Raw genomic sequence first — 12955 nt, 5'->3', positions numbered from 1 at the left:
AATCTAAAGTATGCAGTATTTTGTTGTAATGCTTTAAAAATTTGGTAATTTATTGCTGTTTTTGATCTTCATAAGGAATCTTCATAAAACTATACATATCAGTTACTGGCACGTTTGGGAGACATGAGACTTTCCAAATCAGTTGAATTTTTGTCCATAAAATAAAATATGTTTCTGGTATAGATCCCTATATCATGAAAAATATAAATTTTTATTTTTTCTTTAGTATTTAAAGCTCTAAATCTTGTTTCAGAAGTGGAAATACACAAAAACTCAGACAGATTTGGAAAGCTCAGGTTCTCCTGAAAAAAAACAATATATATTTTTCCTACTTAAACTGAACCCTAATATGAGAGAGCACAGAATGTTTACAAAACGTCTGGCACAGGGGGGAACCGAAATGTGAAATTCTGCTGGCACTTAAAGGTTTAATAGAACTTCTCCAGCAGAATCCTGCGTTGAAATCCATTTTTCAAAAACACAAACAGATTTTTTTATATTTAACATGAATTTTCACATGGGGCTAGCCATATTCTTTATCTCCCAGGGTGCCACAACCATGTGACCTGTGCTCGGATAAACTTCAGTCACACTTTATTGTTGAGCTTCAGGTTGGAGTGATATCAATCAGGTCCCAGCTACAAACCAGTATTGCAGCACTCTTGTGCTTAGCTTTATGTTTAGGATATGAAAAACAAAGTAATGGCACATTCTGGTGCAGAACTTACTGTTTGCTTTAAAGGATACTAAGGTTTGCCCTGCACTTTGTGTAAAAGATACAGATGCTGGTACCTCTCTAAACAATCTGCCAACAGGTTTAGTTGTTGTTCCTGCTGGAGATATTGCTGTATAATGTGGCTGCTTTCATATGCAAGTGGGTAGGTGAATAAAGCAACCTCTCAGTGCACAGTTTAGAGTACTTATTAATATTAGGGTACAGCTGAATTTCTGCCAAAGTGTGCAAAACCATAGACCTGGGGCATAATATTTAATAAGAAGGCTTGGTAGTTTTGTTTGTCCTAACTTGGCCAGTCTATGTTATCGATACACATGTTAATATGATGGGCACCTGGTAGCCAAAAGCTGAGTAATAATGCAAATATATATATAAAAGTTATAGCTGTACTGGGAATCGTTCTATATTTACATATGCTCTGTTAACAGCTCTGTTTACCTTTATTTTATTACTGTTGTTGGCATGTATACATTGTGTGCCTTTTTACTTAAAGGTCTTTTCAACCTAGGGCCCTGATTTCCAGTTGCAGAATGTTTGTACTGTATCAGTCACGTCCAAATAAAAAAGATCTAGGAAAGGCCTATTAAAAAGGACCAATCTGTATTAGCTTTAGTACCAAGGGAGCACTATAATATACTAATCTCTGGCAGGAAATACAGTGTAAACAGACAAGACTTATGATTGTTACCACAGCAGGAAATTCAAAATTGGAGATGCTTTTTATATCTGCACTTAATTTGGCAAAATTTTAAATAAAATATAATGCACATTATTATATGTATATATCATGTATTACATGCACTCCTGTCCCAGAAGTGTAAGGTAAGTGGGGTTTTATGAGGACAGTTATTCAGGTGCCTTTAAGCTGGTTCTACCAGTCTATATTGTACCTGAATGTCTACAGATTTTTCTTGTTATCTCTATTTTATGTATTGTGTTTTCTCCTTTCAGCGTTATTGCGTGACCCCAGTTTTACTTGTCTGTTAATCCTCCTGTTGTGTAAAAAGCTGTGTGTACATGAAATGCATGTTTAACTCATTGCCCTGAAATATGATCTTAGAAAAGATTAATTCCCGTGCAAGGATCTAACTTGTTTGTTGTGATTGTGTGTGGACAGGGGGTGGGAGGGGTTGAGTTGATCAGACAATCCGGGTGTTTGGGCCTTGCCTTATCTCATCATGTAGGTAAGTTTGTGAGTTATTTTGTTTACTTTGCTAAAAATTCAGTGGCAATTTTACTGGAACTAAATCTAGCCAAACATGTACCAGTTTTGTAAGATTTTTGGTGCGTATATACTTGCCTGATGATCCCAACCATTTTCTTTAAATATTGCTTAGATTTTCAATACGGCATTTTATAAAATTGTATCTGTCAACAGATCAGCGCTCCCCTAATTGCGGCAAAGTTAAGTTAAAGGTATGCACACTCGGGGGGGATGGTTGGGTGGTTGGGTGGTTGGTTGGTGGGGGGCCCCTGGGATGGCAGCCCCAGCGGGCCCCACACACCCCAGGAGACCCTGCAGACTGACTGCCCAACTTATGAACTGTTGATGCACTTTAATGATAATAAAATAATCTGCCAATGTATGTTGCATAGAGCTCCTCTTCATTGCCTGCTGTTCTGATCATTTGGAACAATAGAAAGGCAGGCATCATATTGTGTAATGTCCCTATAATAACCTATCAGTCTGTTTGTGGCCCAACTGCTTGATTACTGTGCATGGTTGGCAGAACTGTTACAAAGCAGTGTGTGTGGATACGTTTGTTTCCGACAGACATGTTAATGTCAACAGTTTTCTTATCTTTTAGCCCTTTAATGAGAGCTCAATAAAGTTGCCACCAAGCTGGAATTTTAGCAGCCTGGCCGCTTGAGGCGAATATTATTAATATGGAAAATGCATAAAAACATAGGAAGGCTTATATTTTGTTTTGTTTATGTGAAAGGTGGCAAACCTAGAGCTTATGGATTCATCCCACACACTTTGCACTTTGAGTAGATAAGAGACACCTTATTTTATGTTGACAGTATAATACATAGGCATTGGAAGCAGGGAGTAAAAATTTTCACCCTGTTATATTTTGACCCTACACTGTTTACACACACACACAATATATATATATATATATATATTGTATCAATCGTGTGTGCCAAAATAAGAGCTTAATCAATTTATGCAATGTCTATCTCACTATATATATCCAATTAAACAGTGTTCCTAGCAGTGTAGGGTCAATATATAACAGAAACATGCACCAGCACTTGCAAATTATTGTACAAAAAGTGTGTTTTCCTGTCACATTGCTGTCAATGTTTAATCGCTGAGAGAGAGAGTGAGTTAGCAAATGACTGTCTATGTGTAGTTGCCCCAGTCGCACAGTGACAGTGCAGGTGTGTCAGGCTGAGAGGAGGTGCTACAGGCCGGAGTATGGAGGGTGTGGTGGTAATTGGGATCTATCCTGGGAGACTGGAAATAGAAGGCAGCACTTTATCCAGCCTAAACTCAAGCGGGGATAACGCTGGGAGTGACTGGCATAGCAGGGCGCAGGGGCTGCGGGGAGGCACTTCACTCCGTGCCAAGTCCAAGTGCGTTGTAGTTAGTGACGAGAATCGTACAGTGCCCGGAACAGTCTGACTGGAATTTGAGAAGAAAGACGCGACAGCTGTTGCACTGTGGTGCGTCTGTGGCTTTCAGAGCCGGTGAGTAGAGAGAGAGAGAGGGGGTGGGACAAGTTATGTATAGCGAGTGTTCTTTACCCGCGGTGCCAGGTTGGTGTAGCTTGTGGAAAGAGACTCTGTAATGAAGTTAGGCTGAGTAACTAGGTCAAGGGGATTGGATGGAAGGGCTTCCCGGGATTGCAGCGTTTTCCTCTTTAACTTGTGCTGCAGTATGAGTCCGCGAAAACTGCCCCTTATTTCATAGCAGTCAGCAGCTGTTTTACTGAGCACAGATGTGTCGGCCAACCTGATCTCACAATGGCCGTTTGGGAAAGTATTAGCACCCAGAAATATATTTATATTTTTCTGAATTCTCAAGTGTAGGGGTAGGGTGTTTCAGTAAAGTGTTTATGGTGATATTGGGACCTAGGTGTTTACCTGAGCAATGTGCTGCCAGTCACCTGGCAGGTTTTATTGACTTGGAGTGAATGGTATATTATGTCATGTGGCACCCTTTATTCACCCTGCCTGCTTGGCCCACACATGTGGGTTCCTGGATGCAAGATGCTTTTCTATATTGTGTCACAGTGAAATCGTAAGCACATGTGCTATAAAGGTACATCTGCCATAGCTTTCTGCTTTATCCCTGACAGAATAATAGTCCAAACCATGCCAATTCCACTCTAGTTTGTGCTACTGTGTTGTTATTATCCAACATGCTTCAATGTACTAGAATCAGACTGAGCAATGAGTGTCAGAGCTGCCTCCAATTGTCATTTGATTGATGATTATGTTTATGATAGATACCTTCTTACTAAGTATGTGTTAAAGGAACAATAAAACAAAAAAAAATGGAACTGTTTATGCAAATTTAAATATTAATTACTGCTATCCTGCACTGGTAAAAATTGTGTGTTTACTTCAGAAACACTATTATCGTTTGTTTATAAGTTGCTGTATAAACACGAGGAAAGCTATCCAAGTTGACTAGGGCAAAAAAGGCATCTTTGTATAACAGATAACAAAATAAGTGCTGTAGAATACAATGCATGTAGTTCTTACACAGAAAGGTAAATAGGAATTAAATGTAATTCATGGCTCTCTACAAGACTATAATATGAAAATGTCTCTCATATAAAGCAGGCCATTTGTTACCAGAAAATAGTATATTTGTAGGTAGGTAAGTCAACCAATACAAAATATAACTGTAAAAGAAAATATTTTCACTTTTTGACGTTGCTGGTTCTTTCATGCTGCCAATGGGAAATGGATATTTTATTACTATCAGAAAGATGATTCACACATCACTGCATTCAGAACTGAATACTGGTTCCACCGTGTTGCCAGTGGTGTTAAAATCTGTGACTGACACCTTTAATGTGGCATTATTAACTCACACTCATTTTTATCATGGTATAATGCACAAGAATTTTAAATAACTTGTAAGATGTTTGTTTATAAACTACTATTAGTTGTAATAACTTGTCATGTGATTCATCTGGTTACTTGTAAGATGTTTGTTTATAAACTACTATTAGTTGTAATAACTTGTCATGTGATTCATCTGGTTTAGTGCCCTAGATGGTTGATTCAATATGTCAGTAACATAAATTTTACATTTTCATGTTTGCAACTCCACGCCAGGTTCCTGTGTATGCTCAAAAGAAATCATTAGTTTCAGAAGGGTCAAGAGATACACTACCAAATAACTCCTAACATGTCCAGTACTCTCTTGTGTGCGAGAAAGAAAGAAATAATGTGTAATAATTAATGAGCCCTCCCAAAGCATTGGAATGACCTGCCTACAACAATAATTAATAGACAGGGAAAGAGACCATTTTATGTCTTTATTTCACTGTTAAGGTCCTGAATAAATATATGTAGAGGTAAACAACAAATTTAACAATGAAACATGCAAACATTTATTGGTTCTAATTATTTGCAAAAATTCAAAAAACAAATCATACCTTGCCAAACGAAGAAACAGGTGCACACATGGTCCCCATACTCCACCCTCCTTACAAGTTCCGCACCATTGGGTGCTTCATCAGAGGAGGTCCTGCCTACACTTTTCCCAAGTTTGACAGACAGACAAGCACACTTTTCAAAATAATAAGTCCACCAGGGAAGTATTTAAGCAAAAATAATTCTCTTTTTATCCTAATTATTCTATGCTTCATTGGTACCAAAACATTGACTGGTACCATATTTTAATGAGACAGTAAACATTTTGTTTTAATGCTTCCAGAGTCCACTCTGGAAAATTTTGACTGGCAACCACTGGAACTAATTCACTTACTTTGGGCATAAGGAGATGTTGCTTTTTCAATGTATTTCAAATATGTGGAATTCTTGAGTGCCAGTACGTCCATATTTTGATGCTGATGGTTTGGCGTTCCTTGTGCTTGGGGGTCTGGAGCTAGTGCACAATAGGCAATATACTGAGAAAATTCACAAGGTAGGTGGATCAGGAAAAGGATTCTATCGTTTGGCAACCTTGCCAAATGAGCGGATCTTACCGTGTATGGACACAGTTTTCAATACTCCGCACCCAAATGATGACATACTACTGTTAATATACAACTTGATAGAAACAGATACATTCACAGTGTATTGTCATTGTGCTAAATCTTCTCTAGTGCAAAATGCCTCCTCCAGCATCCAAAAATATCTTTGTATTAAATTCTATTCACTTTTGCACACAGGAAAGTACTCGATATGTTAGGTGCTATTTGGTAGTGTATCTCTTGCCCCCTCTGAAACTAATGAATGTTTTTTTTGAGCATATGCAGGAACCTGGCATGAAGTTGCAAACCTGAAAATGTAAGACTGATGTTACTGACATATTGGGGCCGATTCACTAAAGGTCGATAAAACGAACGCTATTTATACCATGCGTTAAAATTTTATCACTTTTTTGCAACCTAACGCCTCGATTCACAGGCAGACGGGCATCATAATTAAGAAGTGATGTTCTTTGCGTTATTTAACTCGCAATGACTGATTTTCTTGATTTATTTCCCGCCGTGTGCGTTACTTACTGTCGCGTCCGATATATTTTGCAGCGTGCGACATTTAGAGCACAATAATACACATGTAGCCATTACTTTCTGAAAACTACTGTTCTGAAAATTACCATTTCCTCGAAAACTGAAGAATGCATCACTCTAGGGCCAACACATTCTTGAAAAAATCCGACTGCAAACTCCATGTTGTGTTGCCAAAAGCTCAGGAACCGCAATTTTCTTTAAGTACCGCCTGCTACAAGTAGGTGTTAATAGTCGCACAGATTAATGCGATATTTTGTGCGTTTCATGCTTCATTTACTTTGGGAATCATGGTTAGTACTATTTCTATTCGCTAATTAACGCAATGCGAAATGACATTGATGAATCGGTACTTATTTATCGCATGCTTTTTAACACAAAGCATGCGATAAGCATTATCGACCTTTAGTGAATCGGCCCCATTGAATCTCCCATCAACAAGATGAATCAGATGCCACAATCTAAATATCCGCCGGTAAAACATTTGAACCGAGTAACTGCGCAAGGCAATTTTGCTTGATTCCACAGTTTAAATATTTAACGGATTTAAAAGAATGACTTAAGTACCAAGGTATTCTTCAAAAGTTTTTTTCGCTCATGTTGGAGAAGTTTTGCTGCTGTGCTAAATCTCCTCTGGAGGAAAATACATTTGTATTTAAGTCAACCTGAAACTCCACCAGCAAAACAGATGAATTGTGTATATTGATCTTGGGCGACAAAGCATGCCATGTGTCATTCCCCTTAAAGGGTGTGTAAACCCCACACACAAAAATGTAATCAGTGAACAGCCTCTTTGAAATACCAGCCTTAATAGTAAGACTGCAACAACCCCTTAATCACTTAGACTTTCTTCTCCTCCCGTAACACACTCGCCCCCCCCTCGGGAATTTGCTTTGGCTGTTGGCTTGTGGGCATGCTCAGTTGTTCTAAACTCAGATTACTAAACACGCCCCCCAGTCTAGCAGCCAGTAAAGAGAGAGCATTGCTGGTTCCCATAGAAACTCAGCTCTAACTGTCTGCTTCAATTTTTTTCTCCTGAGCTCAGCTTTACTATTACAGTGCTCAAACAAAGCAGAACTTATATCAAAGACAGTTCTGCCTGTGTGAGCCTGTATTCTTGATGAAATGTATGCTGAACAAGAGTTTTTGTTTGTGTGTGTAGGCTGTTTGCAGATTTAAATGTATCCAATTATGTATCAGAGGAAAAATGGCCACCAGGTGAAAGCTGCTATTTGGTTTAGGAAAATGTGATGGTGCTGGCAAGCGGAGGGGATATATGCAGTACAAATGGTGCCATTTGGGTGGGGAAGACATGGCCAACTGATATACATTGTAGGCAAATGGAGGCTTTACATGTCCTTTAAACATTAAATAAACAGATGGAGATAAAAAATTTTATTCAGACCTCTAGGTACCTAATCTGTGAATCCACCATACCTCCTGCAGCTTCAATTCCTTTATTCTGTTGCCTCTTTTTTATGAAGTGTCAGTTATGTAAAATGTAAAATCATTAGCAATATATCAGGTGTCCAAGCAATGTGTAGGAACAAGTAGAGTAGTATTTTTTGTTTAAATGGTCACCTCTGCTTTTTGGCTGTTTTTTGCCCCAAAGACCAACCCACCAAGACACAAAAGTTAATGTACAACAAAACTATACCCACATGTAAAATGGCCGCTGGTCTGTATAAGGGTATGCAAACCTAGGTCCCTTAAGAACAAATGGGCATTGTGCACAACTTTAGATTGTTTTATCTGCTCATAGAGTCCTAGATTACAAATTGATCAGTAAAAATAAGTGTTTCTGTAAAATGCCTTAAAATTTATCACAATCAATAACCCTCTTATTTCATCTTGAGCCAACATAGCCAGTTGCTTATTTGATGCCTCTCTTATAGTGGTTTGACAGGTTATACTTGAAAAATGGACCAGTATGGCCCCTTCAATGCTGTGCTATAGACTGATTGGTCTGACTACCTTTTCTCAGGATATTCTAGATAAGTCAGTTGTCTATGTTGGGTACAGTATATGTTTGGATTGTTGATCTACTGTTGGAACTTTTTTTGCACACATTTTTTTAAGAACGTGGGTTTGGGATGTTAGGATTTTCTTTGTGTCGTAATAAAATGTTGTATATGTATGCATTACACCTCCCCCAACGTACACACCAAGGTTAGTTCTTGACTCCCACGTAGAGCATGAAGTTGAGGGTTACTTTAATGTGAAATATTGGCTTTTCATGAATATTTTCATAAACACTTCTATTTTAATGCCTAATAAGTTAGATAGTTATATATAAGCATTACATTTCTGCTTATTTCAGTTTAGTTACAGTGTCAGAGCAGATTATTAATCTCTGTTTGTGTTCTTGTTATTGCATGTTTTGGGGAATGCCTCTTTGAGGTCAGCAAAATGGCAACTTCCTCTGGTGATTTAAAGGATACTGGAAGTGTGTGTTTAAAGTTATTGCCTTTTGATTCCAGTGCAAGTCTTGTGCCTGTTTCAAACAGGATGACGTCCAGGTCCTGTCAGTGATTCTGCCCTTCTGCACTGGGCATCGAGCATGATCAGTACTCATTCTGTTTAAAAATACTTTATTAGTTTCAATAGGGGCAAGAGATGCTCATTTGCACACTCCTAATAGCTCCTAACCCATCCAAGATCCATTTGTTTCCAAGAGAGAGAGAAATAATGTGTAAAAATGTGTAAGCATTTTTGAGAGATAAAAATATAGTATTCAAAGTGCCTTGGTTGAGGACATTGTATAGGGAATGATATGATCACAACATATATGTATGTAATGGTGGGAAAAGGAGACATCATAATTCCTTCTAATGACCTAACCATGTTTTTTTGCTATTATTTTGTTTTGCTTTATGCTCATATTTTACATGTATGTTTTGTTTGTTATTTTTATTTACCTGTCTCACTTTACTGACATCATATGACATCACTGTCGGCTTTTCTCACCATTACATATTTATATGTTGTGTGTACACATTGTGATTTTGTTTTGAGAAAGGCTATTGTGTTAGCTAAAACGTCAGCCTCCACGAATAAATCTACTCTTTATTCATCGTAACTCCTACAACTGATTCTTCCTCTGTGTTCCAAGGCTACACATGGTGAACTTGCTGCACCCAGGCCTGGATTGTTTCTCTATAAATGAGTGCCTGTATCCAAACTATTATTTAAATAATATGTATTATATATATTTTGTGTTCCTGCGACTCCTATGTGAAAATCCTGTGTGTGCCGTCACTTCATGCCTATATATATATATATATATATATATATATATATATATATATATGTGTGTGTGTGTGTATGTATGGAACCTGTTTTGCAAATAAGGGGTCTTTCTGCAATTTGAATCACCATATTTAAAGTCTACTATGAAATCATTAAAACATGAAACAAACCCAATAGGATTGTTTTGCCTCTAATAAGGATTAATTAATCTTACCTGAGCTCAAGTATATGGTACTGGTTTATTATTACAGAGAAAAAGGAAATAATTTTTTTAAATTATTTGATTAAAATGGACTTTATGGGAGATAGACTTCACGTAATTTAGAGCTTTCTGGATAAGGAATTCCTTACCTGTATATATGTATATCCCTTACCTATACCTATATATATGGTCACCCTAATGCCCTACTATCTGAATATGCATGGGCAGTCATTATGGGCCTTAATGGAAAATTTGCATTGGTTGGGCAAAAGAAGGGGAAGTGGAGTCTGCAGTTGGCCATACACTTGTATGGCCATTGGTACAGTATCCTTCCATTCAGCCTGTGGGTTGCTTACCAAGTTTGGTTGGTCTGTGCATGAGTAAAATGAAAACATATATCCCCACTTTTAAACAGGGCATGTATATGGGTAGTGGCAGTGGTAGTGACTATTACTTGACCTGTCTTTTTCTCTGCCTGCTTATCATGGTATGTAGGGGAGTGTGTGGGAATGTTCCAGCCTCAAATCTAAGGGGGTGCTTACATATACTGCATTAAAAAGCTTTTTAAAGAGAGAGGAAAACAAATATGCTGGAGCATGCCAGCTGGCTGTAGCTTTGCAGAACTTGGGTGTAGTTCTTGTTAGCCAGTAGAAGCTGGACAATGACAGAACATAGTGTTTTGGCAGCTCTTTGATTTAAGCATCATTCAAAGGAACCTATTAGCAAAACAATAATTGTATTTGTGTTTAAAAAATACTAAAATGATAGTATTGTGGTTAAAAAATAATCTTCTTTTCTTTCAAAAAATATAGTCACTTTTATTTATTTACTGTATCATCTAACCTGCTGTCTACAACACTGCTGGCTTTAGTCTGGGTTCAAGCTGCACACTTTGTTACAACATATGTAAAGTGCAGAGTCCTTATTTGGTTTTAGTAGGAATCCAGCTATACAAGTGTGTGTGTCAGCTGAGATCACTAGTGAAGTTCATGACTGGGTAACTACACTTGTTTGCCACTGGGGAATTCAGAGCTTGTATCCATTGAGGATGATCACTGCTACTATGTTTATAAACTGTTCATTCAGTCCTTAATCACATCCATTTTTACATCCTTCCATTTTGTCTACACATCCTGAGTGTGTTTTAAAGAGGCTTTAATTTCAAAAATAACATTTTGTTTGAAGAAAGTAAACAAAAACTTTCTAATATATATTTATTACAAATTGTGAATGGGTTTAAAGTTATTTGTAAATGTAAGTGATACTGACACATAATTAGTCTGTCCCCTGCTATTCCCTGTACTGTTGGCTCTGCCTTTTAAAACAGTGTAAAGTAAAGTCTTTAAAGAGGCAAGGAATTGTGGTAAATGCAATCTTCCTTGTAGGAGAGCAGATTTCTGCTACATAATTTCAAGAGTCAGAAACACACGTGCAGAAAAAAGACAGTTTAACATGCCTTTTAATTTCAGTTACATTTACAAATAACTTCAGAACCACTGAACATGATCAGTTAAAGGAACAGTAACACCAAAAAGTGTTTTAAAGTAATTGAAATATAACGTACTGTTGCCCTGCAATGGTAGAACTCCGGTTTTTGCTTCAGGAACACTACTATAATTTATATAAATACGCTGCTGTGTAGCCATGGGGGCAGCCATTCAAGCTGGAAAAAAGGAGAAAAGGCACAGGTTACATAGCAGATAACAGACAAGACACCATTGTATTCTACAGGGTTTATCTGTTAGCTGCTATATAACCTGTGCCTTTTCTTCTTTTGAATGGCTGCCCCCATGGCTACACACCAGGGTTTATATTCGAGTTATCCACACAAGACTGATGTGAAGTTGGGGTTTAACTATTGGGCCCATTGGAATTAAGTTGAGTCATTAGCCGGATCTGTCAGAATCATATCAAGGAATATGAAATGAAGAAAAAGACAAGCTTGGGCAATTATTTAACAATTGTTTTAGCTTACTTGCTCGTTGAGTCCTATTATAATGTGGTTTATTATTGGTACTTTTAGCTATTACCTGTTAGTTTGGCATTTGAAGGAATGTGCATGGTTGGGCACATATTCAGGGGGCCCAAATTTAGAAACATTCTCATTCTCTGGATGATGGACCGATGAGAAAAAGAATGATACACATTCAGTTCAATGAGAAAACTACAGGTCACTTGGACTGTGATAGTGATAAGGAATCCAGATACATAGTTTTATTCATCCCACAAGATCATAGACTGGTTGCCCCTAGGGGTGCTAGCTTACCTGTCTTTAGCATGCTGCTTATATTAGCCATCCTCTCTATTTTCAGTAGGAGCTGGAGCATGATTGTGGCTCCCAACTAGATGGAGATTGCAGCATTGCATTCCAAGCTTATTGATATGTTTACTTCAAACTCAAGCACAACAGCAATTGATTTTTTAATTGTTTAGCAGTTGAGAATGACATAATTGATTTAACAGTGTTGGCTGCAGGTTTACTTGGCTTTCTCCAAAAATAAACACACAGACATTTAGGAAATGGACTAAAATATGATTCAGAAGCTCAGACCATATTGTTGACCTTCTGCTCCAGAGGCAAGCGTGGCAATTTAAGGAACAAGTTTTCCATATGTGAGTAGGTATGTACTACATGCACTTCTAACTGAAAATATACAGCCTACAGAATTTCAGCAAGGCTCCCCTTATTCCTGGAAATATTAAAAGTCAATTTTAGGGAATTGGGATATTTTAATAGACAACACTTGGCATATTTTAATGGACAATGTAAGACTGGCTGGAATTGCCATCAGACCCTGAAAATTTGAGTCTGACAGCATAAAATTTAACTATGCAGACACAGTTTGAAGGCACTGTATAAATAAAATCGGTAAGTGTTGTTACAGTGTTGTGGCACAGTGTTGTTAAACTATGCACATTTAAATGCATGCTGACCTTTCTGGCACAGGGAAAATATTGTGCTTTATTTCATACAACTGTACAGCAGGAATCCCCAACCTGTTTTTACTTATGAGCCACACTCAGATTTAAAAAAAATGTTGGTGAGCCACACAAACATGAAAAAGT

General features: G+C 37.7%; 1 protein-coding gene across 6 annotated transcripts in view; it reads left to right on the top strand.

The window, feature by feature from the left end:
* The window catches only part of thrb (thyroid hormone receptor, beta), a 245918-nt gene that overhangs the window by 44607 nt on the left and 188356 nt on the right, over positions 1–12955 (top strand). For 2 of the 6 annotated variants that reach the window (XM_031903427.1, XM_031903429.1), the window contains exon 1: positions 3171–3433. The gene's annotated coding sequence lies outside the window, so the exon portion shown is untranslated. 6 annotated transcript variants of the gene reach the window in all.

Source organism: Xenopus tropicalis, chromosome 6, assembly GCF_000004195.4.
Source record: "Xenopus tropicalis strain Nigerian chromosome 6, UCB_Xtro_10.0, whole genome shotgun sequence".
Lineage (NCBI taxonomy): Eukaryota > Metazoa > Chordata > Amphibia > Anura > Pipidae > Xenopus > Xenopus tropicalis.
Note: the sequence above shows the minus strand (reverse complement) of the source record. Positions and strands in the feature narration are given on the sequence as shown.